General features: G+C 43.6%; 1 pseudogene; it reads left to right on the top strand.

Annotated features, from left to right (window-relative positions):
* The first annotated feature begins 752 nt into the window (after nt 1-752).
* Nucleotides 753-6,800, top strand: LOC118515237 (annotated as a pseudogene).
* The last annotated feature ends 6,682 nt before the right edge of the window (nt 6,801-13,482 follow it).

A 13,482-nucleotide genomic window follows, 5' to 3' on the forward strand; every position in this document is an offset into this window, starting at 1 on the left:
GCAGTGAAGAAACGTTAGGACTTGTGGTCAAATGGTTCTAAGGGATAAACCAAAGCTAGAAAGAAGTTTAATGTTTTTGGAGCAATAACACGTTATAGTCCAGTCACATGCTCAGCTGACCCATTGACGGTAGGCTTACATGTGTCTAATGCTAGTTATGCTAGCTCAAACTTTACATCCGTCAATAATTCTACCAGCTAGCAATTTTACACACACGTCCAATAAACACTTATCTTCATTTTCACGCCTAGCGCGATGAAAAATGATCGATCAACCACAGCGACACCTTTCGCGCCAAAATCGTGCCCACGTGACCGGCTAGGGGCGTGCTAACCGGGCAGTGTGCTCCGGCACATTTATGGCGCACGAGCCCATCGCCATCCGTTTGGGGGCGGTTTTTGAAGGCACAAACGAAAACAAAAACGCCACAAAACCGAGGAAAAAAAGTGAAAACAAAAAACAAATGCGCGTGAGAAAATCGCAAAAGAAGCAGCAACACACGGTTCGCGTCCGCACAATAAATCCATCGCACACATCGGTTAGGTTTTGCAGGGCATGAGCGTAACAAATTGGCAAATTCGATCGCATGCTTCCCGCGAAAACCATCGCCATCACCGAGGGCCTCAGTCCCGCCAGAAGCATATGTGGAGCACGTGTTGTGGCGGATCGCGCGTGCTTTATTTCTCATAGCTTCGTTCTCGTTTTCGATCGCTGATTGAATCTTTTTTCTCACCTTACCTTATTTCTATTGTGTCGTTTTTTTTGCAGGCTTTCGGGCACGTGAGCGGATGCCACATCAATCCGGCCGTCACGATCGGGCTGATGGTAACTGCCGACGTCAGCATACTGAAGGGTAGGGTGCTTTCTACATGTTTCGCAGTGCATCGGTGCGATCGCAGGAGCAGCCGTCATTAAGGTACGTTCGTAGGCGTATTTTGAAAGTATCATTGTATGATTAAGGGCCCCATCTTTTGTTTCTAAATATTGAGTCCGATACACAAAGCAAATTTCCTCTCATCAACAAATTTGCTATATTCGGGCGTTTTAAGCGCTTTTAAAAATATTCTTAAAGATAATTATAGTAGCGTCTTGAATAAAAAGATTATTCTACTACAGTATATTCTGGTTCGCCAGAAAAATAAACTCGCCAAGAAGTATTGAATAGAATCTGTTAAACCTAAGAGATTGTAATCGAAAAGTCAACACATTTTTCAATGAGATTCGCTGACCCGCGCATGAGTTAGTCTGCCAATCCAATATCCCGGCCTTTCTGGTGGACGTATCAAAACCATCACTCCATCTTAGCTTCGGTCTACCACGTCTTCTCTCTCTTTGTGGCCTCCATAAAAGAACTATAGACTTTCGCCATTGTAGCCTCTTTTACAATTTTCATCCTCACATACGGGGCCAAAGAACCTTCCGAGCATCTTCATCTCCAACGGGCTAACAAGGTTTCGCCAGTCTTTATCAATCATGTATCAGAGGCGTACAGTGACTATAAATGCCCTATATAGAGTTCCACTTTCGCAGTAGTGAAGTAGTGAAGAACATGCCAAAGCAGTTCAACTTCTAGTCGTTCAGTTTTAATTTGGAGCACCTCTATACATTTTATTAATGAAAATATCACTAAAGAACCAGCTAAGTAGCTCAGTAGATCATTAAACTCTTCACAATTCCCAAGTGTACTCTCGTAAACAGTTCATGCTCGATCGATTTTTTTCAACAGCAGTAAAACGCCATCAACGCATGCTCTTGTTGTGCACCGTTTGCACGCCCAACAAATCGTGCGTGCATGCATAGCAGAGATTCCCCATCCCCCCGAACGACCCGATCTGTTATTCCCTTCTATGGTTGAATTTTTAAACGGCGGAAAACTGTGTCAACAGGCACCCGGTTTTGGTGCAGTCCCATGTGCACATGCTCACCCGCTTTCAAAAACCCCTTTTCGCTTTTTCTCCCACACCACACGGACACCACTCGGGTTGTCGTCTGTATTGAATCGGAACGGAAACAACGCCTTGTCTACCGAGTGAGCGAATATGTGATTGAAGTGCGCCTTTGCTACGCTTCAATAAAAGTGCCATTTAGTACTAATAGCTAGGGGTAACAAAGAATAGACAGGGGGGAAAAAGGTACACGAGACTGCGCGTCTGGGATGTAGAATAAAACAACGCATCAACGCAGACCCCTAGCTGCACAATGCAGATGTCAAAGATGAAACCTTCTTTTCAGCTGTCAGACACAACAAAAATACCGGTGGCCCGTCAGCGTGGGGCTGAGCTGGATTTTAAAAATGTGCAATCCGAGAGTTTGCTCAGCGCAAACTGGATGCAGTGACAACATAACCTAAATTACCCATCGAAGCATTCTGGCGTCGATTCAATAGGTGTGCATGTGCATCGGAATAACAATAGACGGTGATCTATCTTCCCTCTTGGCCTCCCTGTGGACGCATCCCGGCATGGGTGTTTCATGCTTTGTCACCGTGATTTAAACAACAATTTCAAACGCTCTGTTTTGCATTACTATGCACCAATGTGATGGAATGGCAGCGCTGCCACAAGAACACTCTCGATGCGGGTTCGTCGCTTGTCGCCGTTTTGTTTCCAGCTCACTTGTTACGACCTGGGAAGCGACGGCCGCTGATTTGCTTGCTGTCAGGCTCGTGTCAATGCGAGTGTACGCGAACGATCGAAGACAGCAATGCTCGATCGATCGATCGCAACCAACGGACAGATAGCGTGCGTGTGTGTGTCGGTGTACTACACACTTATGCCACCTATGCCACCTCTTCTTTGAGGTGACCCCATTCTGTGCCCCAACTATGCAGCAGACAATTGCCTCGAAATGCCAAGGTACCTGGCCCTTTGCAGATCGGAACACACTGAAGGTGCTCACAAAGGTGACAGTGTGTTTCGTGTGATTCGTACCCGCCACTCTCGGCACCCGGCAAATGGCAACGGGAGAAACATAAAGCATATTTTTTATCAATCATGTCACTTTCTGGTGCGCAAGTACCAGCCCGGATGGTTTAATGGGAGCAGGAAACGGGCAGGACGTGAGTGGACCCCGAGCAGCATGGACCCCGACCTCATTAAGCATCACCTCAGCAAAAATTGCATGTTTGCGTAAAAATGGATCAAACAAACTTTGACACGTTCACCTTTTCTCTTTCCGGAGGTCATTAAGTATGCCGAGCAGGAGGTTAACCATTATTGTTAACCTCCTTTTTTAACACCGAAACACGAGTGATGAGGTGATCTTTGTGTTCCCATTCACTGTTGTGACTTGGTTGTCCCATTTTAAAATTTTTGTAAAATGTCACCTGATGTCAACCATTAAGCTGTTTGAGAGTTCCAGCTTCCTGTGCGAAAACTAGCCATTAAATTACAATTATCCATAAGTTTGATTTGTAATGATTCCCTTTTCAATAAACCTCTTCTCTGCAACGGTTGCGCTGCCAGTAATCGATTCAAATGATTTACTTCCTTGGCTCGTGCGAGCACTTGTGCCTCAGCGCGACGGTTTGGAGGTTAGTTTGCCACCTTCGTAGTGCGGCCCACCACCACCTTGCGCACCGAGACGCGTCGTTTCGTCTGCCTTCGACATCCAAATGACAATCTTCCCTCAAGCCATCAATCAAACCACCGCCGCACGAGCGAACCTCACGCGAGACACGCTGTCTCGCACGCGTACCAAAAGTCGCTCGAACAAGCGCACGCAGTTAACACGCGCGTAAAACCCGATAAATTTGCCATCAGGCGCTAATAATAGTCCGTTTTTGGCCCGTTTTGGCCCGAATCCCTAATCCAATTTTCGGAAGACATAATCGCATACACAGCGCGAACGCAAAAGCTTCGCAGCGTATGCAACCGACGTGAAATGACGTGCAGCAAACGGGCTCGCTAAAGGAACGGAACCTATTCATTAGTGTGTTCCCCTTGCCCTAAACCTTGACCGAAAGCCGACCTGCCGAACCGGTTACTCAAAAAAAAGTGAGGGTCCCCGGTGCGATCCGGACCTCCACTAGAGATCAATCCAATTTTGATTTACCACAAGAAGAAAAAACACAAGACACTCACGTGTGAGTAGTTTAAAAGCGAATGAAAAAAAACAGACTATAAAGATCACCCCTATGCATTAACCTATCGGCCCTCGACGAGCATACATTGCCGTGGGAGTAGGAGCGTGTTATGTTGACGTGTGTTTTATGTTTTTTTCGGCTGCCAGTTTGCTCCACTGGAACATTGTATCGGCATCTATTGAGCGAGAGATCTGCTTCGTACGACACCTCATGCTAACCACTTGTACAAGCTGCCTGACTGAGCTGCAAAGTTCAGAGCCTTTCAAAACGGCTCGTAAAACCCTGCAGTGTCAAGATGCTACTCAACCGGTAGCTTACAAGAGCCGATCTAATGTTTGCGTACCCTCGATCACCCGCTGAACAGAGCTCGACCTGACATTAGTGACATGTCTTCTCTAATCTATTTTAATTACATTATGTCCACCTTCACCTGGGTCATTGGGGAGCAAACTTTTAAGATCAACCCCTTTAGCGACTACTGTTCGCCTTGCGGATTCGAGCAGAACCCTACGTCACTTTATCGCAAACCGATTCTTCGGTAATTGAATTTCGGATACCGTCCAACGATTCCGGGCGATCGATTATTACCTCGTTCATTGGCAACCTTCGATCTGCACCTGTACTGTACTGCACTCTAATGGCTAATTGGCACGCTCAAACACACTCTCATCTTGCGGCGTGAACGTGCTAAATGGTTACCCTGTTTGCCGTAATGCCAAGAGTTTCGATTAAAACGTTGCTGCTTAAAATGGTTTTGCGTTTGCGTTCGGGTTCGGTGTTGTGCGTTAGGTTCTAACGTAGCCGTGCCAAGAATGCTGGGTGGTATGGCGCACAATCGGGTGCGTTGTGGTGAGCTAATTTACTTAGCCTTTAGACGCGCAAACTCATCGCCTATCGTCTCAACGGCCCACTTGTAGATCGTGAACGATCTTAACAGCCCTGTATGGTAGCAATTAAAATCGTTAACCAGCGGGCGGACATGCTGGTGGTACACGAATAATGTGCGGGCGCATATGGTATTGTAAGAAATTAGGTAAACAATATTCGGCGCTAAGAAGTTTTCGGGGGGGGTGTGCGAAACAGTAGACGGTTCTCGGTGGTTCTCCAAAGACAGGATCTCCTCTCCAATGGTAAGAGAAATCTTCTTCTTATCTCTCTCGGATTATCGACCTCTTAGGTCATGCCTGCCATTTCTGGCGTACTAGACTTGTTGATACCGCATAGTTGTATAGTCAGTCCTCACTATGGAGAACGGCCCAGATGGGATTTGACCCCCGGTTCTGCCGTGTGAAGACCGGCGCCCCTGTCACATCTACCACCCTCTAGTGCAGGCAAGGGATATTTTAATGCCCATTCAGTGAAAAGAGTTTCTAGTAAGTTCAACGGATTTCCGTAATACCTGTAAACCTGCTCCAATTGATCCTAAACAGTGTCCAGAAATGGTTCGAATGGCTCGGTCATTGAAGCACAACTAAAAATTCTTCAAAAATGTTGTTGGATACCTTCAAGGTCACTCCTTTCATTTTATTAAAATATTTATTTATTTAATTATTTAAATTTATTAATTTTTTTTTGTAGTTGTTTACCAGAATACTATCGTCGTTAAAAATTAGTTTGGTATTGTACTGGTGACAACATGTCTGAAACATTTTCAAATGATAGAAATTTATTCAAATTACGTTATTAAACGTAACATACAACGATTTATAGTTTAAATGAAAACATACATTAAAAATTATATTAATTTATTGTTGTCATGTTTATTTGCCAGTTGGTTCAACCACATGAATGTTACAATGCACGCGAAGTAATGCTCCACAAAATCATTGCAAAAAAAAAGCTGGCATTCAACTTCACTTCACGTGACCTTTACTACTACCGTTTCCTCTAATATATACACAATTTAAACCGATAAATCATTACAACTCAATCCCAAAACACATTCGTCAATTTTACACCTTTCCCCCCCCGCACACACACACACTGGTCGCGCAAGGCCGCAATTGATCACGCCCAGCGCGTACCAAATCAGGTTTAAATTAATTGTGCGAGATAATGATACATAACCGGCCACGAGGTGGGTCCCACATTTCGCCCGTTCGGGAACGAATAAATTGACCGGCCACATTAAATATTTAACCGGGCAGGCGAAGGACACCGACACGCTCGGGTTTCCGTTCCGTGTCGAAGGCTATCGTTCCGACATTAGTAGAATCCCTTTTCATGAATTTGCTTGACGCTTTTTTGTTTTCTTTTGTTTTGCTCCACTTTTTTTTCTACTTGCTTGCTTTCGTCACAGGCCGCCACCCCGTCAGAAGTGGTCGGAGGACTCGGTGTGACCGGTATCGCCCCGGGACTGTCCACCGGGCAGGGTGTCCTGATCGAGGCGCTCATCACCTTCATGCTGGTGTTCGTCGTACATGGCGTGTGCGATAATCGGCGCACGGACATCAAGGGTTCGGCTCCACTTGCTATCCGGGCTTTCGATCACGGCCGGCCATCTGGCAGCGGTAAGTGTGGACGTACGTGGTGAGGCCGTGATTTGCATACGACTAATGCTTGGTTTTATATTATCGCAACAGATTTAAGTACACCGGCGCCAGCATGAACCCAGCCCGTTCGTTCGGACCGGCCGTTGTGATGGGTAATTACACCGATCTGTGGGTAAGTTGGGATGGCCTTTGACACCATTACAGAGTGATTCTTCCATTAGTAGTGCTAATATCCTTTATGGACCTTGTGTTTTTTTTCTTTCTTCTTTTTGCTCTCCAAACTCCAATCCGTAGGTTTATGTGGGGTCGGTCCGATTGTCGGTGGCATTGTCGCCGGTGCCGTCTATCGTCTGTTCTTCAAAAGTAAGAAAAGGTTGACGAGGAATCAAATTCATACGATTTTTAAAAACCCTTCTTCCCAAACTTCCCCCCTAAGAAAGGGCAACATAAATTGTGTAGATCATTTCCGACCGACCAGCAAATTGCAAGAACAGAACCATCGCCAGCAATCGTCCTTGTGCGCTACTGAAAAAATGGCGATTGAAATCATTGTTTCGTCCTTGTTATCAAATGATTCGTTATGAAATTTTAATGTCTTGTTGTGTGTGTGTGTATGTTAAAATGTTCGTGTTTGTGTTAAGTGCGTGTGTGGACATCATCATTTGGAATCTGGAATCTCAATCAATCTAACAAAAAAAAAAACTCATTTACCCCCTACGTGGTTGGAATTCATTCCCGTCCCAGCTGAATTAATCAACACAATCCTGTGTCGCGTGTCCTTACAGGATGCATTTTAATGCATAATTCTTATATGTGTGTGTTTTTCTTTCTCATTTTCTCGTTTAACTTCCGCCCGGTTTGCAGATGAACACTAACAAAGTAGTGAACAAGTGACTAACGACGTTCAGTACATTTAGCCCGGAGCGTAATCCGCTAGCCCATCTCGATAGCTTCTACTACAATTAACCTGACGTCCCGTGTGTCCTCCGGTTCCGGGTGTCAAAACCTCGGGAAGAGCATCACAACTCATAACAACTACGGCATTCACCATACATCCAAACATTGGCCTTATAATGAGGATCAAGCGATCCTAACATGGTGGAGCTTCAGCTTGACTGTTGACTACCTGGAGTTTGGTGACATAGGCCTTACCGATGCAACACATCCCAAAATGCATAACGATGCAGCGCCAAACATGCACAGCCGATTTGGAACTACTAAACCTTCTGATTTGATGATTCAACGCTAACCAACTCCTTACCAATTGGGGGGCTTCAAGGAACCTCGGTTGCTGAAGAGAATTTGCAGAAGGCGTTCCAAGTTCATGCCTAATCAATGTATTAACAGTGTTTGTTAAGGATGGCTTATCTGACTAACTATCAATTAACAGCGGGCAAAAGATGAACACCAAACCTAATTATCACTGATATTAGCACTAACACCACACATGTATTCGTAGTGCGTTTTCCACGGCAGGAAGCAACTAACCCTGGCAGTAGCTTAGCGTTTCTGTTTGGTAGTAGTTAATATACATTCAACTGACACCATAACCACGTTTCCACCGTGCTAGCAAAAAGGGATGGACCAAAATTGTAAAGCAATAGCTGGTTTGAATATTTTTCCTGTTCCACCTGCAAACGTACTCCAACTGCAAATGCACATTTGATCAGCTTCATCACACTATGGCAAGCACACAAGGACCACAAGCGAACCGGGTAGGGCGAGCAAGGCAGTAGATTTTTGGGATTAAACTGTAGAGCGATTTCCTTACACCTGTTGGTCGGGGTTATGTTGTCTAGGTTGCTCCTTTTTGCTCCACGTCTCGTTCTGTTTTGTTGTGTTTTTTTTCTATTTTTATTGTTTTTATTTACTGCTGTGTTTGTTGAAACTGTAGCACACGCACACTCGTTCTCTGTAAGATTCTTATCGCATATTATGTTATTATTTAAAATGAACTTCACGACTATTGTTAGAGCAGGCTAAAACTGGGAAGGATAGGCAGCTTTGCATGCATGCAACAACATCGTCCACTGTGTTTGCGCATAAATGTAGACATGATAGCATGATGATGATGATGATGATGATGATAGTAGCTTGATGGCCTACCGAGTAGCTCCAGAATTGCCGATAGTACCGTTTTCCGAAGGATCAATGCTTATTATGTCACTTTCAACCAGCAAATGCAAACAGGAAAGAAATCTTTAAAGATAATTCATTAATCCCACTTCAAGCAGAGCAAATTGTGACGCAAAAAATCGAACAAACAAACAAACAAAAACATGTTACACGCTATCCGTATCCGTAAACATCATCCATCAATTAGGGAGATCCGATTCTATCCGTAAGTTCTATTTATGTATCATATACATCGGAATTTACCAAAATAGTGTTGTTGTGGGCAGTGAGAGAGAGAGAGATATAGTGTGTGGTGAGAAAGAGAGAAGATCTTTAAATGAATAAAAATAATGTTAAACGATATGAATGTTTTTTTACTTTGCTGCTGAGGATATAAAAACGATGGCTTCGTTTTAATTCATGATGACTGGTTGTGATGTGCTTTCTTATAATACAAGCTTCACCCTTCGGGAGGATGTTGAAGAAAAAGGGTATAGAGTATCGGGATATGTGAAAGAATTAAAGATCTATTTTCTTCACAAAAGAGAATATCCATTCACAAGGACTTGGCAAAAATTTCCGAGATTCTTCCAGCTTTCTACTTACTAAAAAAAGATCAAGAAACTTCGAAAACCATTCCCAGTCACATTGAGAAGGGTATCACTACAAAAATAGGGGGTAAAGTGGGGAGTAGGTTTTACTACAAAAAGGTTGAGAAAACACATACCCATCAGACTTGCTTGTTAAGTGCTCTCTGCAGCTGAGATTGACTACTATAAGAAGGGTCAACTTCCCGATTAAAGCAAGCAGATATTTCTTTGGATTGTCGTATTCTTGATCATCTGCAAGGAGAGGCGGAGAGTAAGTCCTTGCTGGAGATCAATGATCAGGCAGTTTGGTAATCACTAAAATCACCCAGGCTGTCTCGTTTTAGCCATGTTATAATGAGAACTCTAACCAGGTTCTTAATTTCTAAGGTAAAGAAAACCTTGCCGATCATACCTCTTGAGCAGTTGTGGGTTTAACAAAGTGCAAATACAGCTAACGGGTACTAAGAGCCATCCGGCTAAGAGGGAGCCTAAGGTTATTCATTGATTGGAGAGTCCTCGTGGCTTCCTTGATTTGTTTTTACCATAGCTGGATGGTCAGTCCGAACGTTATTCGATCTCGGGTTCTGCCATGTTGAGACCGTATCGTATCGGCCGATTATCGTATCTGTTGTTGGACCATCCCAGCAAAGCTCTAATTAAAGCCTTCCTAATCGTCAGGGACTCGTATATCAGATACGTTGTAGTCTTCCATCAAAGGCCTTGGGATGTATGAGGTCATGTTTTTGACAGCGTCGAAAAAGGTCCTTTAAGCCATGCTCTGAATCATACCTGTCAAAGCACTCCTGCAGTCCGTACTCGTCCGATATGGACAATTCACGATCGATGATCACGATATGGAGAATTCTTGAAGCTTTTTAAGGACTCATAAACGCTGTTAGCAACTTTGTACAAAACAAGAAAGTAAAGTTAATTATAAACGAGAAACGTTATTATTTTCCACATTGCATTAAAAATCTAGAATTCGCGAAGGACAGTCGATGGTAAATAAAATCATCACATAATGTTTAACCTGACCTATGCTGGCCAACACACTTTTACCCGCAGCTATTACAACGCCATTACAAACATATTGTGTATGGCAATAAATAAATATTATTGATTTTCTCTCCCGTACATGATGCCACTTGTACAACAAACCCCAATCGTTCATGTTCACCTTTAATGATGCTGACAATGCAGGTCGCGGATGGCAGGAATGTTGTTTCGAGTGATCGGCACATGGACAAGCATCCCCCATTACGTCAAAGCTATCACTTCTCATTATTTCAGCGACCCTTTGCCATTCTTCTGTGACGATACGCCACTCATCGAGATGGATTCCGCTATGCTTTTGTTATTAACGTTTTTTTGCACCACACAACAAAAACCAACTCGTTCGTCGTCATGGCGCGAATATTTGAAAGGACCACCTACACCTGCTGATTGTATTCCTAGCGAAACGAAATAGATGACATTAGAAGGCAAAAGAGGACTTGGTGGTCGGTGGTAAGAAAACAGCACACGAGAAGAATGGCCGCACTTGGCCAAGTGCCGTCCACAATGATGAAACCCTGGGCTGGGAAGTGTAGTTCCCGCCGGTTCAATAGCACGCACACCTGGCAGCTGAAAGGATGCTCAATAGCAAATTTGAAGTGCAATTATCTTCTCTGTGAGTGTTGGCTGGTGGAAGCGGCCATTCGAAGAAGAGGAACATCCATCCGATCGATTCCCCATGCCTTGACAACCAACGTGACACGACTTTCGCCCACGAGATCGAACATATTCCCTAGTGACCTCGCAATCACGCAATCCCGGCTAATGTGGGTGGAAGCGTATGATAAATGTGATTAACGGATGAGATAAATTTGATGGATCGCCGGACAACAGTCCGATTCCGATGGTCATGCGCGTGATGTTTTATGTCCATTTTGTCTGTGTTTTTTTCTGTTGACACCACCGCCATCATGGTAATGTCGTCGGCATCGAAAATCGATCGCTTGTGGCCAATTGTGGCTGATTCGGCCGCATGATCACACACAGCGCATCCTCCGGCAAGGTTAAGCTTCCTCGGCTTGACCACGATGGGTGAATGTCAGATGCGTGGTGATTCAGCAGCTGACTATTGTTTGGCTTTTGCTACGCTAAAGGGTATACCCCTCGTTTGCCCGTCGTTTGCATTGTGTATTTCGTCTGTGACGTTCTTACTTTTCAATGCATGCAACATTGTGTACGGGATACGATTTGCATATGAGATTCATCTAGATTCTCCCATAGTGCAATTTAAACTTTGATTTATTTTTGTCCCGCTGGCTACAAGAAGTCTACAATCTTCTGTCGTGCAATTTATCGTATGTGTCGATATAGCTCAGGTGTATAAAAATAACCCAACTAAATAGGAATAATCCCTCACCGCGATAGTAATCTGCTTGGGATTCCCTCGTTCGATGACATAGAAACCAAAAGTCGTACAGCGTCATCCACACCGTGTGAACTTACTCTGTGTCCCCACAACGGCTGCCACAGATTTTCGGACACATTTACAAAACAAAACAAAATGACGCAAGATCACGGTCCAGATACGGCTACGGTCGGACGTATTATGGTCGGACGACATCTAGGCGAAGGAATATTCGAATGCTACCCACACACGCCGATATCCTTCTCTTGCGCGGGCCAAAATTTAAATAGTCCACTGAAATATGTGCCAAAAAGCATCCAAAAACCACACACATACACTCACACACACCATGATTACCGGTCCTTACCGGCATGGCAGGGTAGAAAGTTTCGGAAACTGTATGCACTGCGAGAACGTTCGAGACAGCCAGAGCTCGAGTGACAGTGGCAACATGACGATGGTCGGGGCGACCTTAAAGTTTTCAGTCAGGGTGAAGTAAAGTGAATGGAATGGGGGGGAAGGGACCCCGATCACCCACCGGTGGAAAAATGGGGTGTATTATGAGTGTAAACATCCTCATCCTGTAATATGCAGTTGTTGTTTTTTTATCGGTCTTGCCCATTTTCAGTTCCAGTATTTTGTGCTTAATTGGGTGAGAAATTCAACTTAATTCGTTTAGCAGGATGATAGCTTGGTTTCGAAGTGCAAACCAGATTGTGACTAATGGTAAGAAATAATATGAGCCTTTAAGTACGAGCCGTTGTTGGTACTCACTTTGCAGTACATTTCAGGCACTTGCCTTCACTGCGCAGAGTTTAAGTAGTGCACGAGTAAGTTTGAATTATTGGCAGTAAGTAGACCGTAGTTGCTGCATCGAGTATTTTACCACTTATTGAATTTATTTTAGTATATCGTTTTGAGGTGAACTGAGCCAGATTACCAAAGATCAGATCGGTTTAAGAAGGTTTTCCTTATGCATCCCGAACCAATGTTCATTTTCTCTTTAAATTTGATTGTTTTTAAAGCCATGTTTGCACACTTCATTTTAGGTTCTATAATAGATTAACACAGGAATGATCGTTCAAATCCAATTTAAACAAGATTTTTTTATAATTGCCAATTGTTATTTTTCCATCCTAATATTTAATTCGTTCAGTAAAAAACTAATTGTGATTTTTTTTCTTTTGTGAGATATATGATTCTTCTTAACGACATGCTTGCTTGTTTGTCTCTCTCTCTCCTTGGCTTAACAACAACCTCTTATGCTATACCTGCGATTTTTGGCTTACGAGACTTTATTATACCATGTAGTTGAATAGTCAGTCCTCAATACGGAGGAGCGGTCCGTATGGGGTTTGAATCCCGGTCCTATCGTATGAAGACCCGTGTCGTTGTCGCCTCAACCACCGGATGCTTGGTTATGCCTACCATTTTTGATCTACTAGGCTGCTTATTGACACCACCTTCATCGGATGGTTCGTTCTTGCTACGTGGAATTGGTCCAGATGATGTATTCGATATCTGGTCCTGTCGTGCCAAGGCACCGATTGTTTACTTCAATTCTTGGACTTATCCTATATAACATTAACTTGGCCAGTGGAACAAATATTTAAAAGGCTTCAACATTTTTGATGAATTAATTATCATTTAGAGACATCATATTTAGATAGTTTCATGTTTTCTGACTCTCTGAGTTGATTAAACTTTGGTCATTTTTATATATTATAAGTTTTAAAAAGTTTTTATATTTTAAGAGAATTTAAATTGGATGGGAATCCCGTAAACAATATGACACCTCATGGT

The sequence above is a fragment of the Anopheles stephensi genome, unplaced genomic scaffold, assembly GCF_013141755.1.
Source record: "Anopheles stephensi strain Indian unplaced genomic scaffold, UCI_ANSTEP_V1.0 ucontig10, whole genome shotgun sequence".
NCBI classification, from domain to species: domain Eukaryota; kingdom Metazoa; phylum Arthropoda; class Insecta; order Diptera; family Culicidae; genus Anopheles; species Anopheles stephensi.